The 18,849-nt window shown below is 36.5% G+C and overlaps 1 pseudogene; it reads left to right on the top strand.

Moving 5' to 3' along the window:
• The first annotated feature begins 376 nt into the window (after positions 1-376).
• The window catches only part of LOC129000237 (uncharacterized), a 31,451-nt pseudogene continuing 12,978 nt past the window's right edge, over positions 377-18,849 (top strand).

Raw genomic sequence — 18,849 nt, 5'->3', positions numbered from 1 at the left:
TCTTATCCAAATTCTATATAAAATTATTTAGTAAAAAAAAGAAATCAAAGGCTAACTTTATTATCATAAAAAAAAGTTTCAAATTAAAATAGGCTATTAGCAAGGAAATTGGTAATAAAAGAGAGTTCCAAGCACGAACCTAAAAACCCTGAGGTTGCAATTGGCGCCGCAACAAGTGGGGCTCTCTTATTGACCAAACCTTGCTAATAATACAAGTAGGCCTAGCTTATGTGTTTGAAATAGCAATTTTTAGGTTAAACTAAGAATAGCCTATAAGAGTGTTGTACTATTATAAAGGTACCTAAGTTAAGATTCCCCACCTGTTTCCCCTTTCATAATTAGCCTATCAGTCACCTGTTAGTTAAAGATATTCAAGATGACGAGTCAATACAATTTACGCCCAAACCCTAAACCCTCTAGGAAACTAGTCGAAAATAGCGGGGATAGTGACGATAATAATCAAGAAGACAACAACATTGAAATTCACACAAACACTAACACCAGCGATATTAGTGAAGATGAATCATGCACTCTAACAGCGAAAAGCCCTGAAACATCATCACAACAAACACACTTAGAGGACAAATCCTTGGACGAGCGATCATTCCACGGTTCCGAGTCATCAGAAATTGTAGCCCTAACCTCAAAGCAAACAAATTTTACTGACCAAGCCAACGTCCCGGTGAACGATGAACAAGGAATGATAGGAATGAATATGACAGCTGATAGGTCTACGTTCCTTACGACGGCAACAGAAACACAACAGCCAATCACAACACAGTTTCATGACGATCAATCACAGCGAGCTTCTCAACATGCTACAGCAAGCACCGTCACTCAACTACCCGACCCGAAACCCGACTTTATGACCCAAATTCAAACGCTATTCCAATCTTTGGATAATAAAATGATATCGTTGGAAACCAGCATTAAAGATGAAATAAAGACCCACTATAAAATCCTTGACACTAAAATTGAATCAATCACTGAATCACAAAATAAACTACAATTGGAATTAAACTATGTGAAGGAAAATCAACAAAAACAATCAGAGGAAATGAAATCAATTGAATCTAAATTAGCTACCCAAATTGCTGAAAGCTCCTATAATCTAAAAATGGACCTGAAAGCAGATCTAAATGCCCATAAAACTGAAGTAAATAGCTTAGTCCATACCCAAAATAAAATTATTAGGGAAGAGATGAGCCAGACTATGAATACTAATTTAAATAATATTCAAAGTCAAATTCAGGAAACATATGAAACACAACATAAACAACTCAGACACACAGTAAGTGAAAATACTCAACGGATTCAAGAACAACTAGAACCACAGATTAAAGCAAATCAAGACAGAGTTGAACAAAACATTGAATTAATAGAAAATATGAAAATAACACTAAGTGAACATCATAACAAGATTGAATCTCTACAAAACGAAGCCACTGTTAAACAGAGTACATTCACCCCTAACATTTATGTATCTTGTGGTAGCGGAACTAACGTTGACTCAAATAACGTACCTAAATTCACTGGACAAGCACACAACCCCAAAGAGTTCTTAAACAAACTACAAAAATATTACTGTCGCAATTTGGTTCGCCAGAGTCCCACAACCGACCCTAAAGAATTCTTAATTGATACGATAGAGATGAGTTTAGAAGGGTGCGCTTCACGATGGTTTTATCTTATCAAAAGTAATATTAATACATGGGATGAGTTTGAGAGCATGTTTCTCATGAAATTTTGGAGCCAATCAGTACAGCGTGGAATTCGACATAGATTGGAAACCGAGAGGTACCGTCCTGGAGGAAAACTGACCCGCTCAGAATACTTTATAGAGAGAGTCATAACGTTGAAATCAATGTCCCCACCTTTGACTGATGAAGAAATTATTACATTGCTAAGCGATCACTTCAGTGAACTAATTCAAGATGCTCGCATAGTACAGAATGCCAACACAATATTTGCATTTGAATCGATCCTCCAGCGTGAAGATATAAAAGACGGAAATCGCCGGAACAAACAAAACCATCCCCCATCACACAATACACCAGCGACAAACCGAAATGAACCAAGGCCCAACTATAACACACAACCACAAAACAGATATCCTGACCACACTAATAACATCAACCAAAATGCATACCAACCAAGATATGACATGAATTATCAACAAAACAATCGACCATATAACCACAACCAACAATACAACAACCGGCCAAACCAACAAAACTGGTTCCCTTACCCACAAGGCAGATTTCCACAAAATTCAAATAATTATCCCACTACGAACGGAAACCGAACTGAACCCAATTATATGACCCCAGAACAACGACAGGTCTGTACCACCATAATCGATAAAACCGACCAACTACATAAGTCGGATTTAAACTAAAGAGCACTGAGAGCAAAAATGGCCTACACACTACTTCCCCTCAAAATAATATTCCCTTAATTGTCTCTTCAGTGCAAGAAAATCCCCTCGGAAAAATAAGGCCAAATGTATATAATGAAATAAATAATTGTTATGAAACTGATGTTATCTGTTGTGACAGAGAATTTTTATTAAGTGAAGAAGATGAATCAATTAATGATTCCCACGAGATTAAACAAATTGATTTTCCAGAAATTAGTGTTAAAATTAATAAATTGAAGATAAATGCCCTAATTGACACCGGCTCTAATGTATCATGTATATCGGAAAAATGGTTCCTAGAAAATAAACACCACATAGGTCATTTTGAAGAATTGCCAATTACAAATACACATATTAAAACGGCTACGGGAGATCGATCTAAGCGCATAACTAAAATCATAATGTTACCTGTAATGATAGAAAATGAAGAAACTCAACTACAAGTTTTACTCATACCAAACTTAGTTAGGAATTTAATAATTGGGAATGATGTATTAAATATATGGCAGTTTGAAATGAATTTTAAAGAAAAAGTTATTAAATTGAAGATTAAAGATAATAATATTACTTTGAAGTTCGGAGAGGTATCTGGTGAAGGTATAAACTGCAATTTTGTATTTGAGCAAAGCCCAAGGCGAAGCATTGAGAACGAAAATAATGATGATAAATATTATGAAGATAATTATGATAGTACAGTATTAATAATGATATGAAAACAAACAACAATCTACATTATATTAATTACACTCCTAACTTAAATATGAGAAAAAATACAGGAAGTCTACGAAGGCGCATTCAAGATCAGTACAATTTTAGGGCATTCAACTTATGTAAGCACTCTAGATGATAAGAAGACATTTGGACCATACGACATTTCAGCACTAAAAAGATATATTCTTCCTCAGCCGAAGATACAAGTTTAATAATCAAAAGTATGTGAATGAAAAATAATAAAGAAAATTTTAAATTGAAGAAAATTAAATGAAAAGTATGTGTAGAGAGACCATAAACCCATGTAAATAGTTAAATGTAAATAATATAGACACTCCACAAAGTGAATTACATACCAGAAGAAATATATAAATTAAAAAAAACATAAAATAGACGCTCTGCAGTGTAATGAAATATTAACTTAATTAAGAAAAGTGTGATGTGAGAAAAGATGTTAAGGAATAATAACTCATATGAACTATAATAATAGTGATGAGAAATTCATATTCCCCATTGTCCCCAATACATAAACAATAGTACTTCCTTTCTCATATCTTTAATGTTATTAATTGTTATAATTTTGTTGTTATATTGTTCATTATTCAATAATTGTGTTGATTAAGTATTTGTATTTAAATAACCATGTTCCACCTATCGTTCTTCATTAATAGTTAAGTCTTATTTTATTAAATGTTCACATTTCAAACCAAAATTTATTTCACTGTGTATCGAAACCTCATATTACATGTAATATGAGGTTTCTGCGGGGATATTGCAACAGTTCATAAAATTTTGTATAGTTAAATAATATATAAATAGCCTATTACCAGTCAATTAAGCCTAAAAGCCTATTTAAAATATACTATGTTTAAAATCTATTTCAAACACAAGCTAAAGTAAAAATAATTATATATATCCAAACAAAATCTCAAAAAGTAATTTACCCAAATTAAATTTCATATACTATTAATTGGCCTAAGTGACTAAAAAGTAACAGTGAACATCAAGATCTAGAAGACCTGAATATATTGTTGCTGAAAAACATGTGTTAAGTAACAACTGGATTTCCTTCTTCTATCATGAACTAGCCTGATGAAAGTGTAAAAACTAGTTTGTATGATTTTTATATTATAATATTTTCTAGTAAAAAGTGAAAAGCTAAACCAATAGTCTAATTATTTCAAATAGTTTAAACAAGAAGAAATGTGGAAACTTGGAAGAAATTTGGTAATCTCCATCTTATTATTACAGACAATTCTATTTAAGTGTTGGACAATTTGAGAACATTAGCCTAATTCTGAGGTGGATCGAGTAGCCTCCTAGCTGTTAAAATCTATATTCTTGATTCAAGTAAAGACTTTTGTTTTAGAACAATCTTATCCAAATTCTATATAAAATTATTTAGTAAAAAAAGAAATCAAAGGCTAACTTTATTATCATAAAAAAAAGTTTCAAATTAAAATAGGCTATTAGCAAGGAAATTGGTAATAAAAGAGAGTTCCAAGCACGAACCTAAAAACCCTGAGGTTGCATCTATTGAATTCTAATTTGGGGCCCCTAAAGTTTCTATAGTTACCAGATAAAATGAATTTATTATAAGAGTCATTATATATATCATTGTTGTAATTTGTTAATTTAAAAGTTTTTTGAAAGGTAAAAGCTAGTAAGATTTATTTTTGAAATTTAGCCTATTTGAAAATGATTAATGAAATAATTGTAAGTTAGTAGGGTAAACGGGTATCAAAATTTTTTAAAGTTTAATTGAGAGTATTTAATTCATGTATTATTGTTAATTATTGTTGTTGTGTTATTCTTTTAAATGGTTAATTACAGCTCGTTTCTCTCAAATGGCGTGTTGTTCTTGAGCCTCCATCCATGGTTCTCATTTTGTTAAGTAAAGTTTTGTGAGCCGCTCCTCGGGCCTGCGCATGGATCACGCTTCCTTTTCGTTAGTCTGGGTGCAGGCGCGAGGGCATGGTTCATCTGGTAGCAGAGCGTGGTTAGTGGGTTGCGTCCTGGGTGCCTTGTCGTGAAACTTGGTTTGTGTGTACACCCCATCACACAAGTGTTAGGTGTTGTCTAGTGTATGTATCGGTGTATGTTTGTGTGTGTGTACGTTCGTGGGTCATTTGTTGTTGTTTTTTCTTGCGGTACTTGCGGTATGAATGGGCAGGTTCTTCTTTTGGGCCCCATCAGGTGCGTAGGCATCAACGTCCAGAAGCCTTAGGAATTAAATTTCTGTGTTTGTTTTGTAAAAAAAAATTTTTGTTGGCTGTTGTTTTGAGTCAAGTGCTGGTTGAGACTCGGTATGGCGTCAATTGTGCCGGAATATTTGAGGAAGCCGGAGCTGGTGTACGAGGTGCGGTCCCGGGGGGAGACTCCTGGAACTGATGTACGCACTTTGCGTACACAGTTCAGACAAATTGCTAGCATGCCTCAAGCTTGGGTTGAGTCGCTCAGTTTGGATGAGGAACTGGAGGCATGTAAAGAGAGGATGGAAGAGCTAAGTGGGGAAATTAATAGTTGGAGTAGTTTGCCTATGGGCTCAGCTAAGGGTTCGGCTATCACACAGCTGACGCACTGGCGTAAGCGTCTACTCTTGGTTTTGGGGCAACCTGAAATCCAGGATGAAGACAAGAGTTGGGTGGAGGCCTGAATCCTTGAGCTGGAAGGTATTTTGGAGAGTATTAAGGCAGGAAAGTCTGTCAAAGAGAAAGTTGAAATTTTTGAAGACAACCGTTCTTTGGAAATTTCAAACGAAGTGCCAAAGTCTGTTGTTGAAGTTGTGGCTCCAGTGGATACCCCCCAGGCTCCGCCTACGCCAAGTACACTGCTCCAGTTGCCTGCAAATGTTCAAATGTCAAATGCAAATGTCACACCGTCCCCCTCTCACACGTCCACCTTGGCTGCGGCTACGCTGAATGTCCAGTCCCCATCTCCCTTTCCTTCTCAAGTTCATAGTTCCCCTTCCATCTCTAACTCCTTTGGCAAACTTCCCCATCCCCTTGCCTCTGTCCTGAGTGGTTTCCGGCCGGTGGACGGGTTAGATGTGAATGGTCTTTGTTTTTTTCTGGAGAGTGTTTTGCGCATGCGTGAATACCCTGGCATGTCAGACGCAACTTTGATGGAACTCATTGCTCCATACTGTCTGAAACCGTTGGGGGACAGATTGCTTGATTGTTTGCGCAGAGGCGTCACCTTTGATGTTTTTCATAAAGAAGTTTTGGAGCTTTTCGTGCCCCGTCGGGTCATGGAGAAGCTGAAAGTTGAGAGAGTTTTTCGTCCTCAGCAGCCAACCGAGTCTCTCAGCCAGTACGTGGGGGACATTCGCACGGTGGAAAGGGTCTTGCGTTTGGGGATCAGTGAGCTTGAGCTCATTGACATTGTGCTTCAGGGGTTGAAGCCTGAGGAACGCTCCCGTCTGGTTTTTGCACCACGGCCTTCATCTTTTGCGGATCTGGACAGACTTTCCATCCTTTCGAGATCTGTCCAGGACGCTGATTTTCAGAGAGACCAAGCGGCGGGGCATCTTCCCCTAGCTGGTCATCATGCTGTCGTAGCACCCGTGGGGTTGGGTCCTGAACCGCCGCAGTGGCAGAGGCAATCTGTTGTTTGTTTTGGTTGTGGGCAACCAGGTCACATTCGGCGGCATTGCCGTCAAGGTGGAAATTTTGGACGTGGTCCAAAAAACTAGTTTGCTCACAGGAGGAAAAATTGCCCAATCCTTCCTGTGAGGTTGTTGGTGATAATGTAAAGGGCAATAATTTGAATGTTTTTTCAAGTAAGTCAAAGTCTAAGTTAAAGTCAGTTAATGTTTCTGTTGCCTCCCCTTCTGGGAGTGTTGTGCCTGTGACCGAGCCTCTGCTGCGGGGGATTGCGGGCCTTGCTACCATGGGCGTGAAAGCGGCGCGCTCAACTTGCCCACGTCTCAACATCTTCATAGGTTCCACGGTGCAGAAGGCCCTAGTGGATTCTGGGTCAGCCCGTTGCCTCATTTCCTTGTCCCTTTTTGAAAAACTTGAATCGTCTGGGCTTATCAAGCAAGTTGAGCGAAAAACCCCTATCTGCTGGACTGCGTCAAATTCACCCCTTCCCATCATCTATGAAGCCCGTTTCAAGTTCAAAATTGAACATTTTTCTTGGGTTTGGAGTTTTTGGGTGGCTAAGGACCTTTGTTTCCCTGTCATTTTGGGAGCGGATTTTATCAAGCACACTGGCCTAATTTTGGATTTAGGCAGAGGTCAGTGTTTTTTCCGATTTGCGAGACGGGTATTAATATCTTTTGCTGATGAAATTGGTGGTGGTGCTGCGGTAGTCGAGCCTGAGATACCCAGCAAGCCAACAATTGATCCGTTAGGGCATCTGACTACTTGCGAGGCTGAAGCCATCAGAACCTTGTGTTCTCGTTTCCCAGATGTGCTGACGCCAAAGCTTGGAGTCACTAACCTGTTAGAGTACGAGATTCGTCTAACAGATACCCGTCCCGTTCGCTCTCAACCATACAAATTAGCTCCACCCAAAATGGAAACTCTCAGAAAAATCATTGACGAACTTCTGGAAAATGGTGTCATTGAACCTTCCCGTTCGAGCTACGCTAGTCCAGCTTTTCTCGTCCCAAAACCCAATGGCAAGTCCCGAATGGTTTTGGACTATCGCAAATTGAATGCGCAAATTGAAATCGACTCTGTGCCTCTCCCCGATTTGCATTCTGCGTTTGATTGGTTCGGTAAGGCCAAGTATTTTTCTGTTTTTGATCTGAATCAGGCCTATCATCAGATTCCTTTGAAACCTGAGTCTCGACCTCTCACTGCTTTCTGCGTTCCGTGGAATTTGTATCAGTTCACAAGAGTTCCGATGGGTCTTGCTGTGGGGGCCCAGACTCTCACCAGACTCCTTGATTCCATCTTTCATGATGTCAAGTTCAAGTTTGTGTTCAATTACCTCGACGATCTCTTGGTGTACAGTGAGAGCTTCGAAGATCACCTGATTCATCTTGAAGAAGTCATGAGTAGATTGAATAGGGCTGGCCTTACCGTGAATCCTGACAAGGTTAGTTTTGCAAAGCCGGAAATTTCGTTCCTTGGTCATCTTATCTCTCATAGAGGCGTCTGCATCGACCCCGCTAGAACCCAGGCTATCAGGGAGTTTCCTCCTCCCAGAGATGTCAAGGGTATTGCTAGGTTCATCGGCATGGTAGGTTTTTACCGACGCTTCATACCCAATGTTGCTGAATTGGCGGCTCCTCTCAATGAGCTTCGGAAGAAGGGCGCCAAGTTTGTCTGGGGTGAAGCGCAGCAGACGTCTTTTGACCTTCTCAAGGAGGCTATCATGCAGCCCCCTGTTTTGGCGATGCCGGATTTCAATCAAAACTTTGTCTTGCAAACAGATGCTTCCTCCGTCGCAATTGCGGCTGTGTTGTCACAAGAGGTGGATGGTGTTAGGCAGCCAATTGCGTACGCCTCACGCACTTTGAGTCCCTGCGAAAAGAAAAGCTCTTCGGTGTATGAACTCGAGTGTTTGGCTGTCGTGTTTGGAGTCAATAAATTCAGACGCTTTTTGGAGCACAAGGAGTTTTTATTGGAAACCGACAACCAGGCACTCTCGTGGCTTCTTGCACATCCACGCCAGCTTGGGAAAATTGGTCGTTGGGTTGTCCAAATATCGTCCCTTAAGTTCCAAGTGCAACACGTTCGAGGCACTCAGAATGTGATTGCGGACACACTATCTAGGATGTACCATTCACCCGACGATCCTCCTTCTGACCAAGAGCAACCGGGTTGTGCCGTGCTCTTGGAGTTTCCACTCGCCTTTTCTGATTTCATTCCCCATCAGCTGAAGGATCCTGAGCTGGCAAAGATCATTGGTGAGCTTCAAAATGGGGGAGCCCACCCCCCATATTTTCTGTCCCAGGGTGCCCTTTGCTGTCGCGCTCGGCAGCGAGGTAAACCTAAAGTTGTGCTGCCTAGTCTTCTAATCCCTATGGTCTTTGAGTATTTTCATTCTTCTCCTGTGGGTGGGCATCTAGGTATCCACAAGACCATTGCGAAGGTTAGGGAAATGTTCATCTGGAAGGGTATGGATCGGGATCTTGCTGCTAGGGTGCGTTCTTGTCAAACGTGCTCACTGAGCAAGCCCGCTCAAAACTCTAAGTTTGGTTTGTTGTCATCTGAGGTGGCGGAAAGACCTTTGGAGAAGGTTTTCATTGACTATGTAGGGCCTCTCCCGCGTAGCAAGTCAGGAAATAAGTTCCTACTTGTTTGTGTGGATGCCTTCTCCAAGTTTTGTTGGCTTTTTCCCTTAAGGAATGCCACTGCACAGCTCACCGTGCAGGTACTTCGAACACACCTCTTCCAACATTTTGGAATACCCGCCACCATTGTTTCCGACAACGGAACACAGTTTGTTTCCCATCTGTTCAAAAGAATGTGCTTTGGGCACGGAATCCGCCATGTGACTACTTCCCCTTACTATCCACAGCCTTCTCATGCTGAAAGGTTCAATCGCAATCTTCGTTCCGCTCTCATAGCTTTCCATGCTGACAAGCAGACCACCTGGGATCAGGAACTCCCTTGGCTTCAGTTTGCTTTCAATACTGCTCACCATGAGAGTCACAAGGCGGTCCCTTTCGAGCTGTTTCTAGGCTATCCGCCTAACAACCCGTTAGCGAATGTGTGGGGAATTGGCGACCTTCTGCTTCCTCCTGGTGCGGCTGATGTCAAGGCAACTTGGCAAGCGGCCAGGAGAAACTTGATCAGAGCTAGGGAATTGGTCCGGAGGAAGCACAATCGTGGTAGAGTAGACAACCCTTTCCAGGTGGGGGATTTGGTGTTTTGTAAAGCTCATCCAGCCAGTTCGGCTGTGGACAAGAGAGCTGCAAAGTTGTGTCATCGGTGGTCAGGTCCCCACCGCATCCTGAGGTTTTTGACGCCTGTCACGGCGGAGCTTGGAGATCCGCGGACTGGAAAAGTGTTCCGGAGGGCGCACATTTCTCATCTCAAGCCCTTCCGCGGAACTCTTCCGTAGGCAATTTTCTTTCCTCTTGTGTCTGGGTGGGAAGTGCACTGGGCCAGAGAACCTGATCACTTCTCCTGTCCCCTGTGTTCTGCGAAGGAATTTCCCTCACAAAATTTTCCAGCTCTGGCCAGAGCAAACCCTGGGGGTGAGTTTTCCCCTCAGTTTGGAAGTCCCTTGGCGTTCCCCACCACAGACACTTGAGTTGTCTTTCAGATCAATCTCTTTTCAGGAAGTGGGGGAGAGGCTTGTTTGTTTGTCCCTTTTGGAGAGGAGTGTCCTCTTTTGGGGAGGGAGGTTGAGCCGTGACTATTTCCACCGGGCGAATGTCACGACTCATGATCAATGGTTCAAGTGTTTTTTTTTTATAGTAGGCTAGTTCAGTGTTTCGTTGTCACTTTCACGACCCCGAACAAGGCTGTGAGTCTTGTTTTTCTTACTCTTTCCGCCAGCAACTCATAGGTTCAGCGACGTCAGAGCCGTTTGCCTCGCAGAGGATTTTCAGAACAAATTTATCCTTTAACATCTGTTTCTATGCTTTATTTTTTGCAAAGCAGTTTTGTTAATTGTTCTTTACTTTTGTTCTGCTACGCAATGGTGTAAATTTATCGCGCCACGCGCGCCTTTTGGGGCCCGTGAGGAGGACTATGCACTGGACCGTTTCGACCTTGGCGGAGGAAATTTGTAACTCATGGCTGCCTCGTAGACCTTGGCCCCCTCTCCGCCCTGCTTGGTTCCCCCTCCGGTGCTGAACTTCTAGACCTGGCCCAAAACCCAACCGCACTACCGCAAGTTACCCACTGTCGTTATGTTTTTTGATTTTATTTATAAAAAAAAAGCAACCCAAGAGACTATTTGAAATTATTATTGTTATAGGCCTATACATAGTTATTAATTGTTATTCTTTTTAAATTTTAATTCTTTAGGCTACTTGTTGATCTTTTTTAAATTTTATAATTTTATTAAATATTCTATTGAATTCTAATTTGGGGCCCCTAAAGTTTCTATAGTTACCAGATAAAATGAATTTATTATAAGAGTCATTATATATATCATTGTTGTAATTTGTTAATTTAAAAGTTTTTTGAAAGGTAAAAGCTAGTAAGATTTATTTTTGAAATTTAGCCTATTTGAAAATGATTAATGAAATAATTGTAAGTTAGTAGGGTAAACGGGTATCAAAATTTTTTAAAGTTTAATTGAGAGTATTTAATTCATGTATTATTGTTAATTATTGTTGTTGTGTTATTCTTTTAAATGGTTAATTACAGCTCGTTTCTCTCAAATGGCGTGTTGTTCTTGAGCCTCCATCCATGGTTCTCATTTTGTTAAGTAAAGTTTTGTGAGCCGCTCCTCGGGCCTGCGCATGGATCACGCTTCCTTTTCGTTAGTCTGGGTGCAGGCGCGAGGGCATGGTTCACCACGCAAGGATTTAGTCCAGAAACTAGCGGTTTGCAGCCAGCTTAATTAAATGTATGACTGTACTGTAATGAGTTTTTACCGGACTAGCTGATTACATTTGGCCATAAGTGATTATAAACAAAACATAACCTCTCCTAGAGGTTATGAGTAGTGATTAGTCCATTAAAAATATATATATGGATGTGTACTTTTTTTGTTTTATTTTTTAAGTTATCTTCGAGTAGTATGGCGTACAAAATTGAACGTCACTCGTCTAAAATATGTTTCACCTGACTAGTAAGGTAATCCCTGCCACTTTAAATAAGAAATCCTGCTCTCAGCCTATACATACCTATACAAATTTTCTATACTATTGTCCAACTCCATAAATATTTCCACACATTTTTGTATCGCACGGGAACGACCACACTCGTCCGCTAAACACCTATTTTCAGGACTAATAATGTAATATACTATCAGGATCATGCAAAACTAAACTTTAAAAACTCATGACAAAGGGAGGCCCAAAAGAGAGGTATGCAATGGCAAATAATATATTTTAAAATGTGTACCTTTGCATTATTTACGATCTCGTATCTCTTTACTGTTTAATGTAAGTAAGATTTAGAAGGAAGTCCGATGACATAGGGAGGTTGGACGATATGTTAATGACCCTTGTTCTCAACTGAAGTGGTGGGATGAAATCTAGTTTTTTTTATTAAAATTGATTAGTCTTGTATCCAAATCGACCCTATTTAAAGTCAGTATTTCAATGAATAGTTTGAATGAATTATTCTAACTTGCCTAATGGTTTTAATATAATCTCTTTCATTTGTGTTTTAGTAAACCCAAACATTAAAAACCTGACAATTTTATTAGAACTTTTAAATATACTAGATTATCTAGTCTTAAAGTTATTGAGTATAGTTTACAGATTCAAATTTGTTTAATTTTAAACTTTTTAACCATCCCATTGTGTATGGTAAATGTATGAAAGCTTCACCATGTGTATCTTGCCAAACAATAATATATTGTTGAAGAAATGGCTCATAATCTTCCACGAAACTGAAAAGGGTTGAGTTTAAAGCCTGATAGAAAGTGGTAGTTTTAGAAAGGATATACAATAAAAACTAATCCTCTTTAAAACGCCCTCAAGCCCAAAACGACACCAAATCCCTTTGAAAGTGAATTGCTTTGATGGTTGATCGTTAAGTTGAGGTTTTAGTTGCAGTAAAAACATTTTGAACACTGATAAAAAGTGCAATTTTCTGGGAATAATTCAAGTATATTAAAAATGTGTTAAACATTTACAGTTGAAATACATACGAATTCTCTCGACAATTTTAACACCAGGATATTCACTACTCACATTTGTATGAGTACAGCTCTTTTGAATATTTTTTTCATGGGTGAAGATTATTATAAAACAGTTTAATACACGCAAACTTAACAAAGAACTTTTACTTTTTTTGTATTATAATAATTAATCCAATGTGGTTTTGTTACTAACAGCAATTTTCAAAATAGAAAAAAGGTATAAACTAAAGCTAGACGTTTTTGATTGATTCTCCAAACGTCTAAACATACATTGTAGATAATGTAGTACAAGTTATAACAAGCATAAGTTTACAAGTAGCTTGGTTTTCATACGTTTATCTTTTGTAAGCGTTCGTAGAGGAAGTAACGCATTATACATTTTTTGCAGAGGAAAATCGGACGCCCAAAAAACTGCTTCTTTTCGGTGAAATGTATCTTCTACGTTTATGTATATTCTTTGTGTGTGATTCAAGGATAGGGTTCTGCTGTAGATATGCTCCTTTTATTCCACTAGAATAAATAAAACTTAGTGCACAAAAATATATTTTCCTAATTGTTAAGTATTTTTGTGAATGTTTGTTATTTTAATTACAACAAACTAATCAGTCATTATATCCTGCTAATAAGTAATACCTTTTTTAAATTGTGTCTGTGCCACTAAATATATGTCACCATATGACATAGTGTGATGTGACATGTGGCATTATCCACATTGTCGTTGTGGTGTGATTAGTTCTGCTGATTACATCTGTTTAGCAGAGCGTGAATTTAAAATCCCACATTTGGTTTACCGTTATCACTGAAAAATTCAATACTTTTAGCTGCCTGGGCAAACATCTGGAGGCATCGACATTATTGTTGAGAACAGCTGTCAATCGACAGTTTGTCAGTGTTTAATAAAATTATGCATGTTTATCAGTCTTTGGCTGAAGAGCGATAAAAAATGTCTAAGGAAACTATTAAGTCATTTAAGAAATCATAGAAATTAGTGTGAATATTGAAGAAATCAGTGAAAAGAGGGAGTTAGTTCATAAAACTGTTTTTTTACAATTTTACTCATCTTTGGCCAAGTCTTTGTTTATTATCTCAAGCTTAATTATACATCACCTGTATCTGCAAACCTGGCTAAAAATTAAATCCTATATTTCAAAACTGTTTATTACACTAGACAGTGAGAGAGATAGAGTAAAGTTGATGATTCATCAACTACCTAATCTTATAAGAGGGTCTGTCGCTCATCCTAACAAGGTTATACGCTTCCTATCTTCTGGACCTTTACGATTCTTCCAGATACTTAAGATTTTTAATACAAGAAAAAAAGTTTTTCAAAATGTAATTCAATCTATAAATTTAAGGCATGCTTAAATTAGAAAATTATGATAGTTAAATTATGATATGTTATTGATCAAAGTTAAGTTTTTTTACATAGTTAAGCACAATAATGTTACTGTAGTTTATCAAACTCACAAAAAGTTATAAACTCACTAAAATGTAGATAAATTGTCTGCAGTTGAAGGCTTTCCGATATTCCACAATTAAACACGCCCCTTGGTTATTTGCCATTTCTTTTATTGTTTCCCTCCAAAAACAAATCGTTCAGCCTTAATAGTGCAGATAATTTTGTGAATTACAGTAAAACAACTAATCGAATGCGATTGATCCCTGAATTGACTCTAGTATAAAACACTTAATATTTATATCCACCTCATTTTCCACACAAGTCAATCAATTTTACCCACATTGTATAATTATATTATCATGTCTAAGTACAGGTCACTCCTCTCCTGTACCAGTTAACCCATTACTTTGATGTATACCGGTACGTTACTTGTACATGCCTGGGGTCTGTATGCAAGGTTAAAGTAAGACGTAAATTTCTTCTTTTTTTTTAATCACCAATTATCAACACTTTTTTCATAAAATTTTACGATTTTTATGGTGTTGCGCTGCATTATCAGTAAAAAGTTATTAACTTCACCTTTACACATTATTTACAATAATTTTGCAAATGTTGAGCTATATAAGCCTACCGCAATTGTTTTGCTATGAATATGTAGAAGCTTACATATATACCATATATGTTTGTGCAAGATCAAATTTCAGGCTTAAAGAATGTACATTTAATCAAAAGATATGATGATTTGTATGTATATTTTCACCTTTTGCATATTTCCTTTTCGATTTAATGGTGGGTATTATAATCAACAGTTATATGACACAGGCCGTTCTTTTTAAGTACGAGAAAATAGCCATTGTCTATATATAATATAGAATTATGTAGATAACGCTTCAAAAGCTAGGGATTGTTAAATATTTCTACCCGTACTATAGATAAAGTTAAACTAATGGTTTTTTTTTATTCGCAAAACAATAAAATAAATTGCAAGGCAAATGATCAAGAAGGCGTGTTTAATTTTGGAATATCGGATAGCCGTCAACTACAGACAGTTTATCCATATAAATTTAACAGGGATTTCACCTTTTTTGTGAACTTTGCTCAGCCACAAATATTGTGTTATTATTTATTTTTGGTAAAATGTAATTAAATAATCTCAAGCAGTTTAGATTAAATGTTAAAGTAATAACTTACCTTTGGACAGCCTTTAATCACTTATTGTAAAAAACCCCTAGTATAAGGTCATGAGCTTAATCAAATATACTTCTCAATAAAATATGTCTATTTCTAGTTAATTGCTACTAATTGTTCTGTACATATAGACTGCCTAACTAAACTTATCTTTTGTTCTTTCAACAAGATACCAATATATACGTAGAAATTGTCTTAGTTAAAAAACATATTTACCTCTGACAAACAAGATTTGTACTATTATAATAAAAAGTTAATTTTACTAATATATTAAACTATGTTGCATTGATTAACGTATATTTGATTAGCTAAATTCTGTTTTATTATTAAACCAATATGTGCTAAACCTTAAGACAGTTTCTCTTGAGGACGAAGCTATCTTGGTCTTCTTCTAGTAGGATGTTTTACATTTAGATTGCAAGTATCTTTCATAACTTAACTATGACGTCAATTCAACATTGGATGGACAATTTGTTAATTAAGATCATTAGAATTTACCTGAGATATTTTATAAATAATAATTTCAGGGTATTCGTATACGTAAATTATTTATATCCTTTTTTTAGTTTGAGTCCCTACTTAACAATGTATCTTTGCAATTCCCACAACTGAATTAAAATATCTATGCTGAAGGTCACTAATTGTTCGAGTAACAAAAAAATATGTGTAAGGTTAATATTATAACTCACTGTTAACTATTATTTTCATGATTTTATAAATATATATAGTAAAATTCCAAGTATTTGCAAGTGAAGTATACCTACAAAAATGAAAAATTGTATCACAATTGCAAGTGTATGTACAATTCAAACGATAATTTGATTTGTTACTCTAAATTAAAATAATACGTACATATCATTTGCTAAAACAGTGCCTTCCCATGAACTCAAATCCATACATGATGTTAAACATAACCAAAACCCCCTAAGTTTCAAGACATTCTGTAAAAATTCCATTAACCCGAAGTTTTGTAAGAGCAACGAATTATTATTTTCATAAGTTGGTACTAAGATGCTCGTGTAAAATACATCAAATCTTTATCTAAGAGGCTCCATGGGTGTTTTTTTTATATTTTCAATTTATTTTTCAAAGTCCTTTTTAATAAATTATCATCAAATATTACACTCGTTTAACTATTACATATGGTTAACTAGACCTACTTGTTCATGATAGCCATCAGAAATCCTAGCTCTGATTGACAAGCTTCAAAAGATAATTATATTAGTAAACCTGTCTTCCTTTGGAGTTTGACAATTCCTTTCCTTTTATTCATTTTCTACAATTTTAATGTAGGCTTAACAATTGTATACATTTTATATACATACATTTAATATGCGAATTCGGAAAAGCGAGTTTGAATCACTCATCCCCTATTCAAATCTGGAGTTTGTCGGAGAAGCCTTTTTACATCGCACCTTTCGCGGGTAATTCTAATTTACTGTGTCAATAGAAGGATTTCCTTTTCCTGGCAGATAAAGACGCAGATACTAAAAGATACTTTAATAGTTTTTCGGGATTTTTAATGTTATCATATTTACTTAACGTACACTTCTACCACATTTTTGTTTTTGGAATGCGTAAAAATATGGAAAATACCAATATAAACAATGAGAATACATATAATCCGCTAATAAAATTGAATATGCTAATTTTACTTCTATTATTTACTGTATATATTTATTTATTGAAATATCTATGTCTAATAGGTTTTATACAAAAATATATAACAAAAAAAAACGTTGTGATTCTCTAAGCTAGAGGGATAAAGTTTAAAATTTTTAAACTATTAAGCTAAAACAACAATTACTAGTTTTTACTTATAAAAACTTAAATACATTTTAACAAAGAAACATTTCCAAACCATTTAAACGTGATACCTTTTAAATTGTCGTTTAAAGGTATGAATATTGTTATCGTTGTATAGTTTCATTGATGTATGTTATGCTCTTATATTGTTCTGCATGTAAACATCTCCTAAATATAACTAGCTAATTTTACCTTTCTTTTCCAACGTTTAGAAGAAACAAATTAGCATCCAATCATACAACCAAGTAAATTTACTAAAATGCATACGTTACTCATATAATTGAATGAACATGCAAGTTCGTATTTCAGATAAATTTCATTAACTAATAACTCATAACTCATTTATTGAACCAAAATAACAAATACAAAATTTGCATTGGTCATGTCAATTACATTTCAATTTAGTTTTCTATTTTAGACCCATAGAAGTGTACCTAATAAGAGTTATGATTGTTGCTCAAAATAAGGATAATGTGTCAATCTGTCATTTGTAATAGATTTTTAATAAATCTCGAGCGAAAAGCTATATAATACGATGCATATGACTGTAATTTATGTAGTTCGATGACTAATGATCATGAATTTGACATCTGAAATGAAATCCTATTCTCACTTTAACCGTGCATTTCAAGGAACAAACCAAAGATCTGGTAACATACTTCAGAATTCTTTGATTTTAAATTGATTCTAATTTAATGGGACTAATGCAATTCATTTTCTACATTTTAAACAATGTTTGGTTGGAATACTTTAGTATACGTTTAACATTTTTATGTCATTATACACTCATATACATGGGGGAAATTTCACATAAATATCCCTTGATTAGTATCCCTAGTTAGTTAGTAAAAATGTCCCTATAAAAGTCCCTTATTTTATAAAATATGTATCATTCATATTTCATAAAGACTTCACGTAAGTTATACGAGAGTCAGGCCAATTCGTAGACAGGTGTTAGTAATTTCTTAAAAGATATTCAAGTGCCTAATTTTTTCTACTCTCTATTCGTAAAGTATGTATGTATAAACAAGTTAAAAACGGTTAACCTATCATTTTAAGCTTACCATTGAAATAATCCAACAGAAAATAACCTTTATAACCTGAGAATTCTAGCGAATGCTAATTTTCAAATATAAAAGTATTACTTATGTGCTGTAAAACAACTATGCATGAAGTGTACAACGTTAGTTACTATAAATATGTACTATATAAAGCATTGTATTACAAACTTCTTTCTTTTATTATAAAATAATTAATGAAATTTTAATTTCATCTAAAAAGGAAATAGTTTTGTTAAAATCTAGTCAGGACTGGGACGGTGGCGACGTCCTGTAATCCAACTACTATGAGGTCACGAATTGTGGATGTTTATAGGCATGATATGTGGTTACGATACTCCTTGGTGGGGATTCACGTCCGCACTAGTTGGCACTACGACTATCCGCAGTACTATCCTGATAATTAGACCAATTCGTTAATACCAAGGCAAAAATGTGGTTCGGATTCCACTATAAACTGTAGGTCCCTTAGTTGCCATTAGCTAAAGGCTATTAATTAACAGCTGTGTCTAAGGAATATGTTGGCCTTAGTCACTAAC

Source organism: Macrosteles quadrilineatus, unplaced genomic scaffold (genome assembly GCF_028750875.1).
Source record: "Macrosteles quadrilineatus isolate MER2022 unplaced genomic scaffold, UCM_ALF_1.0 Scaffold_8__2_contigs__length_117827958, whole genome shotgun sequence".
Taxonomy (NCBI): domain Eukaryota; kingdom Metazoa; phylum Arthropoda; class Insecta; order Hemiptera; family Cicadellidae; genus Macrosteles; species Macrosteles quadrilineatus.
Note: the sequence above shows the minus strand (reverse complement) of the source record. Positions and strands in the feature narration are given on the sequence as shown.